Here is an 11,653-nt window from a genome sequence, read left to right as displayed (position 1 = left end):
TGATGTTTCCACATTTATTCACCATGGGCATGACTTATAAAGAGTTTCGGGATGGTTAGATGATGCATGGTCGTGATCTTGGTGGTGTTGATGTGCATGGCTACACGACAGATGATGATCATAATTTTCACTCGTGGGGGGAGTAGTAGTTTGTGAGTCATGGCATGATAGGATTGGGTCCTCAAAGGATTTGTGTGGTAGATGCTTACACATGTTGCTATTGTAATGGTGTTTTCATGGGCCTTGATAGTTTCTATGACTTGTCCATGCCATCTACTAGCCACCATTTCATTGCTATTGTAATGGTGTTTTCATGGGCCTTGATAGTTTCTATGACTTGTCCATGCCATCTACTAGCCACCATTTCATCAATTCCCGTTCACCTAGACAGCCTTATTCATTGTTTTATGATGCGGATGATGATGATAATGATGTATCACACACACATGCACATGATGATATTAATACACGTGTGCATGATGATACACATACGCATGATGATATTCATACACATGCACATGATGATACATATACACATGATGATATTCATACACGTGCACATGGTGATGATATTGATACATATACACATGATGATGATGTATGTGGTATTGATGTGTGTGAGATCATGTGGACATGATCTCACGGGAAGGCATGCCACCGAGCATTATGAATGAGGATACATTTATTATGCCTACCTATATTCCTTGGGATTATGTGGATGCATTGGATGCCCATGAGTATGTGATTAATGATACATCCATTGTTACACATGGGTTTGGCTATGTGTGGGTTCATGGGATACCTATTAGCGTATGATGGACCATGAGGAGCATAGGCCTAAGTTTCCAATGTTAGATGTGTCAAGCTACTCTTTTAGGGCTTTCACATGTGAAGACATTTACGATTTAACCACTACTCCTAGTTCGCGTACATTTCATGGTAGTGTTTATATGGGATATAGTTTATGTGTTTGAGCAACCAGGCATTATACATGAGGGTAGTGATGACTTTATTGAGGTGAGCCTCATAGGAGAGGTGGGATTATTATGCACGTGGATCTTAAGAGCTTTGTATTTGATATGGGTATTTTCGTAGATCTAGTTATTATGGAGGTTGACTTGTGTCATGGGATATAGGTCATATATGGTCACCATTAATGGAGATAGAACATGCCTATAATTGATGACTTCAGAGACTATGAGGGAGACATGGTCAGTGACTTGGTGGATGATGCTACTTTTCTCTCATGTGTGGATACATTGTCAGTATTTAGTGACGACTATGCTTATGATGATCTTGTTAATGCTACGGATGATCACACACATATAAAGGGTATTTCATATGAGGATATGTTACATGGTGTGGATCATGATCATACATATGATGATGTAGTTGACCATGTCTTGGATTATTCGAGTGATGCTACATGGGACAATGGCATTGGTTCACATTTGTTCTTGCATGATGCCAACTATGAGTTATAATCATTTAGCTTCCATGGATGTCGACGTGATCCTATGTCCTTCGGAGCCACCAAGACATTTGTCTTTGAATGTATTATATGCCCCTTGGGATGTATGGTTCGTGATTATGTAGCATATATTGTGGATAGACATCTTAGTTTGGGCCTACATGATGGTGATTTTTTTGTGCCAGGACCACTCAACATTCCAGCCATGAGTTATGGATTCATTTGGTGGTTACCTTGGATGCTAGACTCACACTATAGTCGCAAGGATGGGTTTGTGAGATTTCCCTTTTTCCCGAGTGCTATTACTACATTAATTTCAAGAATTTATGATGTATACCATAATTATTTATTTGGCCCACGAGGATATATAGCTATCCTTATCTGATGATGGTTCTCTACATTTTCTATTTGATCCAAGTCGTCATGGAGCCATTGTCTTGGAGTCTTCATGGCTTGGATTTTCCTTTGATCCAAGTGGTTGCATGGTTAGCCTCTTTTTCGAACTATCCTTTCCATTTGATATTGGGGGTCATGTGACTTTGGATGATCGATTCACGTTTTGGCACTTTGGTCTTCAATTTGTCCCGGACATCACTATCTAGTTGTGGGTCATTTATAAAGCCTTTTGTATTTGTTGTAATTGCACTCCCACCCTTTGATTTTGAGAATGAAATCATTATAAGAGGGGATGGTTTGTAATGACATGATTTTAGGTGCACATGCACATGGCCTAGGCACATATGGGGTCTTTGGATCGTTTATACACATGGGCACATGGACTTTGTTGGGACTATAACAAAGTATTCTTAGGATGCACATGCACATGGGATGGGCCTAGGCACATGGGCTTAGGTTTGTAACAAAGTGTTCTTAGGATGCACATGCACATGGGATGGGCCTAGGCACATGGGCTTAGGCACTAGTAAATTTAGTCACAACCTTGATGCCCTCAGACACAGCATGCTTGGCGAGCTCGCTAGACAGAATGAGGCACACTGCCATCTGGATCTCCTTGCGTGATGGTGGGCTTCTTGTTGTAAAATGGGCAAGGCGGGCAGTCTCTTGAGAAAGCTTCTCAAATATGTCATTAATGAAGGAGTTCATGATGCCCATGGACTTGGAAGAGATGCCGGTGTCCGTAAGTACCTACTTGAGCACCTTGAAGATGTAACTCTTGTACGTCTCCACGCTCTTCTTGGCCTTCTTCTTCTTCTCCTTCTCGCCGCCCTCCTTGGTGGCTTCTTCTCTGCCCGCGGGCTTCTTTTCGGCGTCGGCCTTAGTGGTCTTATGGGCCTTCTGGTCAGCCTTAGCAACAAAGGGGGTAGCTTCCTTTGACTTGGGTGCCATGGATTCTAACGCAGTGCTAAGATTTCAAAATTCTCATAGCACCAATAACGAACAACCATGACGACTCAAGCACCATAGTGATGAAGCCAATGATCTTGATGACACTAATCCCATGTGAAGTTTCATCCCCATGTTGATGATCCAAGCACCATAGGGATACATTGGATGACCATAGTGATGCATCCAATGATCTTGATGGGCATTTGACTACTCATGATCATTCGACTAGTTGTACATCCCTAGTTACACATGGAGATGATACTTCACATGTTGATGAGCACATCATAGGGCATGACAAGCATATAACCGAGGTTCTAGTATTAGATGTGTTGGGCTACTCCTCAAGATTTGTTACATGTGGAGAGATTTTGGATACGACAACTACTCCTAGTTTTCATAGCATTCCTAGCAACATTCATGTGGATCGAGTTATTGTGATTGAGTAGTCAGGGATAGTGCATGAGAGTAATGATGAGTTCGAGGAGGTGAGACATCGTAGGAGTATGCATATTGATTATATTTTTAGCATATCCTATGACATTGACCTTGAGATCTTGACATTTGATCTAGGTATTTCATAGATCCAGTGATATTGGAGATTGATTTATCATGGGATTTAGGTCATGTAGGGACACCATTGATGGAGATTGTCTATACTTTTAGGGATGACCTTAGTGGCCTTGGAGATTCCATTGATAATGAGTTGGTTAATACAACTTATCTCTCTTGTGTGTAGACACTTTGTCAGTGCTTAGTGATGGTGATCTTTATGATGATCTAGCTTTTATTTTAGAGGGATACACACATGTAGAATGTCTTGCACATAGAGATATTGTGCATGGGTCAGATCATACTCTTTGGAGCTACGACATTTTCCTTTGGATGCATTCTTTGCCATTTGAGGAGCATAGCTTTTGGATATATGGCTCGACATTTAGATGCATCTATGACATATTCTAGTCTTGGCCTACACGATGATTCTTTTGTGCTAGGACCATTTGACATTCTGGCTAGGAGTTTCGAGCTTCTTTGGCGAATACCTTTCGTGCCAAATTCACACTATTGTCATGAGGATGGGTTTACAAGTTTCCCTTTTGCCCGTGGAGCTACTACTCCATCACTAGGCAGTAGCAGTACAAAACGAAAGAGAAAGAGAGACTACGGTGGCAAGATGTAAAGAAAGAGAGTTTTGCACAACTCATTGATTAGCTTTGATTAATTTGTTTTGAAGCTTCATCAAGTACATGATTTTATAGGCTAACAGCCTTATCTTTTGACTGAAAACAATCACACACACAAATACACACATGACACATGGCACACTTATCTTAACACACTTAACCCTTTTAGGGGCCATTTACACATACACACAAACAGGTCTTCACACACATGAGGCTCCAAAATATCCAACAATGAATGCTAAATGTGCCTTCATTTCAATATTGCAAGTGTTTCACAAGTTTGGAGTTTAAAACAATAATCAAATGAACCTACAAGCATTGGAATGGTGAGAAAGAGTAAGTGTTTTAATAGAATCTACCTACAATAGGTTTCAAAATAAGGATTATAGCTAAAATTGTACACAAGGCTTGAGAGTAGATTAGCAATTTAATAAGCGTAAGATTTTCATGCTAAGAATAATGAGAACCCAACTTTTCTTTTTTCTTTTCTTGCACATTGTTGGCACTTGCTCATTTTTTGGGGCTCCAATGTTATCTCAATAATCTCTTTTATGAGATTGCATGAGCTTTTGCAAGGTCTTTTAAGAATGAGTTTCTCTACGACCTTACATGACCTTCTGAGTTCATATGGTCTAGTAAGAGATCACATGATTAGCACAAGTGGGATTATAGGAACTCTTATAAAAATTTATGTGATTTTATGATATATAATGAGATCCTAATAGCTCTTAATTTAAAATTATTTAAGGGACATTTCAACTATATTTTCAAAGAGTCATTCATACAAAAGGCCATGAACTTCAACTATATTTTCAAAGAGTAATTCATTAAACATGTTATTCTAATATCAAGAAAGGATTAGACATGTAGAGAAATATTAAGTGAGCAAAGAAGGTATGTAGAACACTATCTTTACTTTTCACTTAGAAAAGTAAAAGTTATGATTATTATTGTTAAAGAGAGAGGTCTAGAACGTTGGAGTAATAGGATAGGTTGTGAGTGGATGGAAAATGTAAGTTTGTGACTTTTAATTACGTTTATATTTAATTATCTTTATAAATAATTGGAGGTCTCAAGGGCTAACATGCTAACATGATGATATTTATTTTGCAATCAATTCCATTGGACTTTAGATGTTCTCAAACGTTGAAGTGTGTGTGGATAGGAGGATGGGTTTATACACTAGAGTTTTGGTTGGTGTGAATTTAAAATTTTAGTTAATGTTGGCCACCACCACGAACCCAGTAAAGCTTCCCAAGGAGTTTGAGGCATCTATAAAGTTTGATAATTCATGGGATAAAAAGGGGCATGGAAGAGTATGTTTCATATTTTGAAGCTCTATGAGACTATTAAAGTTTTAGGACCTAGGATTGACCTTAAGGGCTTTCACTTTAAGGATTAGGACCTAGGATTGACCTTAAGGGCTTTCACTTTAAGGATTAGGGATTGCATGTGTATCTTAACATTGTGTTAAATCACATTATGTACCTATGTTGTTGCATGCTTATCAACACATGCACATGGTCTTCTATGAGAAAACTAATGTAAAGTATGTTGTCTTAATTACATGCATATAGAAGCATGCATTGTATGTTGGCTTGAATTTTCATGAGATGATTGTTACCACCACTATGGAAATTATGTGCAAGGTGGTTAATTCTCAATGCTACATCCAAGAAGCTTGAGGTACTTTCTTTCCTAGAGGAAATAATCTTTTTCATTTAGTGAGAAATAAAATAAGTCTTGGTGGATCTTAAATATTGTGCAATCAAGCCATGGAGAAACGTTGCACTTATTTAATTTCATAGATCAAATACCTTAATGCACAAGGGTCCTTCTTCTTGGAGTTATACTTTACAGCCATATTACCATATTGGAGAATTTGGGAAAATCCCAAAACGTTGGGAATTTTCTTTTCAATCTACTTCTGATGAGAATGTGCTACTCTTTGAGCTCTGTCCAATGATATGTCACATGAGGGGGTTTTGACAAAAGCTTAAAAAGATTCACCATGGTCTCGTTTTTACAATCTTACAAAATGGAAATTGGGATTTTCCAAATTCTCTAATATGGTGTTCCATGGTGGTCAATCTCAATACGAGGGAGATGTAGATGGTGATGGGTTGTTAACAACCGAGGACTCTCCTCTCTGACTCTTGTCCACCTCATCAGGAAAGAAAACTCCAATATGTCTCTTAAAATGAAAACTTTAGCTTTCATGTACTTCTTATCCGGGGTCTTTGAAAGTTTTGATATTAAAATTTCACACACACACACATATATGTAATACATACATATATATGTATATATACATACATACTATATATAGTATGTATATATATATACTATGTATTTATACACACATACATACATACTTTTGGTTTACGAATTTCACACACACATATATACATACATACATATATACTATATTAGAATAGAAGCCATTGTGTATTGATTTTGTCAAACTAACAAGCTCTACTGTGTGTGTAATATGAAGATCTTATGAGCTATATCCACATTTTAGTATCTTTAATTACAACAATTTCTATACCTATATTTTGTTTTATACCATCCCTAACGTATATGTTAGAGCATCAACATCACTCTTAGCATAAGCTAGAGAATGGGCCAACATCAAAGTCACTCAATTCCATATGAACAATGCAAAAAAGAAAAACAAAGGATAACCTTTATTTTATCCCATGGTAATTTTTAAGATATTTGCAATCAAGCAAGTCCCTTATTCGATTTTTCACAAGGCAAAATGGTAGAACACAACCATGCCTACCATTTGAAAAATAAAACTTCATATTCATCCAGTACTAGAGTGATATCTTTACATCTATAATGAATGTGCCCAAAATCATCATACTTTAAATACTGTAATCATTGTTAAAACTTCTCACGTGTTCTCGGCCATGAAAGCAATTACTAGGCTGACATCCCTCCTGACATCTTTCCTTACCATTGATGAGGTCATCAAAACCACTAACAACAAAGTTAATGCCCTAGATAATGTGGTTAAACCTAGCCTTAAGGACACCATCAGCTACATTAAAGGGGAGCTTGATAAGCTTGAGCACAAGGATTTATTTGAGTTACCAAGGGTTTAAGAAGACAGAGGTTGAAAATGGATATTTGTATGGTTGCAAATTTCACAACAAGAGTGATTGGGTTTATGCTAGTTTTGGTAACAATATGTTTTTTGTGTAATAATGGGAAGGCCATTGAACGACATGATGTTGAGGAGGCACATAAGGTCCTTGGATAGCAAGCATGTGATGATCACAGGGGTTGGTTCTAGTGGAATAGGATTTACCCTTGCCAAGGAATTCCTCTCCTAGGGGGCCTTTGTAACCATGAAGGCTGAGGGGCCTTTGTAACCCTCATGGCTAGAATCCCATCCAAGCTCTCAATGGCCTCTCAACTTCTCACCACCACATTAAATCTCCACCCAAATAGAATACTCCTCAAGTTAATATCATTTTCTCCTTGATCCTCTCTCTTACTCTCTCAACATTAACACAATAATTCAATTTTCTAGCTTTGCATGTGCACACTGGTCCCAATTTAGTTTTACTAAAGCTAACAAAAACGGTTACATTGATTTATACTTTAGTTGAAGTAATCATGCAATTTGATTAAGGGGCTCTATTCAATTTATGAGCTTAATTTGGATACTAATGAAGGTCATGGATGTGCATATACATGTGTGTGCATAGTTTACTTATGTAGCATACATGTATCTATGCATAGATTTCTTGATTAATATCATAGCTGTTTGGATTTCTTTGTGCAGTGTTCTCTTCTCAATAGAATTTACTGATGAAATCTTGAGTACAAGATGCCTGCAAAGTCCATTCACATGTGATCTGAATAAAAAAAAGCTTTAATGTAAAGACAACATGAAAAGATGAAGAGACATGATGCCAATGCAAAGGAAGTGTAGGGGCACAATCAATAGTGAAAGCTAGAGTTCAAGATGGATGTGGGCTCCACAAATGCATTGCCTACTAATGATGGATTGTTGGCCTAGCATCCATCATGAACTCTAGCTATAGTTTGAATGGCAAATGATAAGGGAGAGGAACCCACTCAAGGGAGACACAACAAAGAGCATCTTTAGGTCTCAAGGCGAGCCAACTACAAAGACAGGGGAAGATCTTGGCAAGGCCAAAGATCAAGATTGGGATGCCATTACACGAGAAGATTGCTACACCTAGATAGGTTATGTTTTGCATTGTTTTTTTGAGGCGCTCCCACGGACATCAGTTGCTCACACCGAAGAAGGAGAGACCTTATTAGATGAAGAAGGAGAGACCTTACCTGTGTAATTTTCTTTAAAAGCCTAGTTTATCAGTACACAATCAATATATTTGAGATTTGTTGTTAGCTTTGTAACCTACTTTGAGAAGGCTTATTTTTTGTTTTCTTGTTGCCTCCATTAAACGTGTTACCTATATACTCTAGCTCCATGCCATTGCTCAAGGCTTTTTTTGGGGCCACTTTTTTAAGTGTTGTGCATAGTCTTACACAGGAACATGTCATCATACACAAACCTCTTATAGATTTTAACTCGCCACTTTTATGATCCCTTAAGTGTTGTGCATAGTCTTACACATGAACATGTCCTCATACATAAATCTCTTATTGATTTTAACTCGCCACAACATGTTTTTTATACGAGATTCAGTTGTGTTGTCCCATGGCTATGACTCGTGAACCCCAAGCCAAAAGAGTATCAAATATAAAAACCATGCCTCTATAAAGGCATTATAAAGCTTCAATCAAGTGGGACTTCTTGTCAATGTCCTCATGGCCACTGGTGTACAGACAATTTCATTTCACCATGTAATATGCACAAGAAGTTCATGTTGAATCAGCAAAGAAACACTACAACCTTGACTTCAAATAAATGTAAAGCTTTTCCTAGTTTCTCAAGGACCATGTCATCATGCACATGATATATTATGTGTTTTGAAATTTTTTGCTTACGATGCCAATGAATAAGAATATGTGCAAGCTAGCAAAGATTATGCACTACCTTATAGTCTGAAGGTAGAAGTGGCCAATGGAGCTTTTACTTTTAGCCCCCATTTCTACCTTCACTCTTTCACTCTTGCACAAGCTCCAATGGTACACCATCAACCTCCTCTCTAACTCATAATTTGCAAGGAAAATTGTATGTTCTAATAGTACAACAAAACCTTGAGCTATACCTCGTACTTACTATTGCATATGTTGAAAAGCTTCCCTTGCCTTATTCTAACCCTCTCTTCTATTTTCTACAATGTATCATCCAGTCTTTCTTGCTAGTCTTTATAGGCATGTGTGAACCCCCACCTACAATGTAATGCATAGATACAAACATAGGCCAGCTTGAGCAGCCAATGACATAAGTGTATGGGAAGAGTGCATCATAGTTTGGATATAGTAGTTTCTTATTAAGAGGAGTAAAAAATTAAGGCATTTATGATGCAATAGAGCTTGTAAATGGGTACATTGTGACTAGAGTATTATTATTATCTCGATATAGAAACCATGGAGCCCTTGTGTTTTTGATGTCTTATGGAGTCTTGTTATTGTCTCTTGCTCTAGTATAAGCTCCTTGTCTCACTAGAGGGTTTTGGCTTGTTTTTTTCAAGAGGAGGAGGAAGAAGATGACAATTAAGTGACATGTCCGTGTAGCTTGTTTTGTACATCTTGCAAAATTTTAGGTAGAAAAGTTTACATCTTCACCTATCTAGATCTATATTATATGTGCATGCATGTGTGTGTGTGTGTGTGTGTGTGTGTGTGTGTGTGTGTGTGTGTGTGTGAGAGAGAGAGAGAGAGAGAGAGAGAGAGAGAGAGAGAGAGAGAGAGTTTATTTGTCTTTCAACATGCTGGTAAGGGGTTTGGCTTCTTGTAGAGTTTATAACTTTAACCAACAAATTTCAGAAGCTACTTGGTGATATGGGTGAGCCCATGGTGGATAGGATTGTTTTCATTTATCATGACAATATGAGTAGCATACAATTGGCAATAACCTAGTATACCATGCTAGAACGAAGAACATTGAGGTGCATTATCACTTTATGAGGGGAAGGTTCTATCAAGTGATGTAGATCTGGTATAGGCATTGGGCACCTATTGAGCTCAACTAGTGCTATGGACATTGATGACCCACCTGGGTGATATCTTCTGCACTTATGCCATTGTCATGGTTGGTGAGATTATGGTTGATATGCCGCCAATGGATGACAAGCTATGTGACAGCCACTTTAGAGTACTAGAGTTATAGCATAGTTATAGTGTCAACTCATGTAGTCGAGTTCACACTATGAACTGACCATTGTATGCTATAGTAGGAGAGTACTTTTCCTTACAGTATGTACTCTTATCTCTTTATGTTATTGGTTGTAGAGAAGAGAAGACGATAGAAGAAAATTCGACCATTCATCTCTCTTTTGTAACTTGTTCTCTCTTGTGTGTGTGTGTTTGCTATCATGGAACTCAAGCTATCCCTCTCCCCCACATTCTCTTTAATGTGATATCATGGGGAATCTTATATGCCTACAATTTGGGTTTTATGTTATGCCTAACTTGCTTTTTGGGTTGTTTCCAAGAAGCAACAAATTCAGATTTGAGGCAGAGGAGTAGACAGGTAAATCGAGACTAGGTCAATAAGAGGACATGATGTCTCTATAGCATTCAGCCTTTATACCTTAAGACTTTTTTTGTTTGATATCTTTGTAGCATTCAGTCCATTTTTCTAGACATATCATGTATGTATTTATAAATTGCTTGCTTAGTATGCACACAATTGATTGCTTCCTTAGTTTGTATGCGTATGTGTGGGTGGGAGGATAGGTAGGGTATTTCTGCATGCATATGTGTGTGGGTGGAGGGTAGGTATTTATGCATGCATATGTATGGGTGATGGGGGATCATGTGGAGGATTTTGTAAGAGGTGAGGAGACAAAGAATGATACATCAACAAAATTCCAATGGGTTTGTTACATTCCCGTAACGCCGCTACGGGCATTACCACAAGAGGGGACGGCCTCTGGCTCACCACCCAACCAATAGAGGAAGAATGAGGATTGCCCCTCATCCCCCAGGCTATATAGTGTGTGGCCTGCCGTCCACACTAGCCTGGCCGCCCATGACTCCGCATGGGCTTCCTCTCCCACTGAACCCCGGACATAGCCATCCGGTCTGCCGTTGGTCACAGGCATTACAGCCTACGTGACATTACCCCCCCCCTTAAGAAGAGTTTTCGTCCTCGAAAACAAACTGGGGAAACCTTTTGGAAATTGCACTACGGCATTCCCAGGTAGCTACCTCCTCATTCCTATCTATCCATTTAACAAGTACATCCTGGTACACTTTATGTCGGGTTTGTCTGTCTCGATACCCAAGAATCCTTTCCGGTTCATGTGGTATCTTTGGTGGAGTGATCAATTCCACCAAAATATCTAGAGAAACTACGTTCTCTAACCCGTGAACTGATTTCTTCAGTTTATTAACATGGAAGACAGGATGAACTTGAGAACTCTCCGGTAACTCAAGTTTGTAGGCTACGTCCCCAATCTTCTTAAGGACCTTGAAAGGACCGCAATATCTAGGAGAAAGTATTACACTTTCCCGTTTTCATGGTTGCTGACTACGC

At 38.6% G+C, this 11,653-nt stretch overlaps 1 pseudogene; it reads right to left on the bottom strand.

Moving 5' to 3' along the window:
- Positions 1-2,383: 2,383 nt before the first annotated feature.
- Positions 2,384-2,818, bottom strand: LOC147618392 (histone H2B.11-like; annotated as a pseudogene).
- Positions 2,819-11,653: the final 8,835 nt, after the last annotated feature.

This window comes from Cibotium barometz, chromosome 35 (genome assembly GCF_041138505.1).
Source record: "Cibotium barometz isolate CiBa-2024 chromosome 35, ASM4113850v1, whole genome shotgun sequence".
Classification (NCBI taxonomy): domain Eukaryota; kingdom Viridiplantae; phylum Streptophyta; class Polypodiopsida; order Cyatheales; family Cibotiaceae; genus Cibotium; species Cibotium barometz.
The sequence above is the reverse complement of the archived record's forward strand: the minus strand, read 5'-3'. Positions and strand labels throughout refer to the sequence as shown.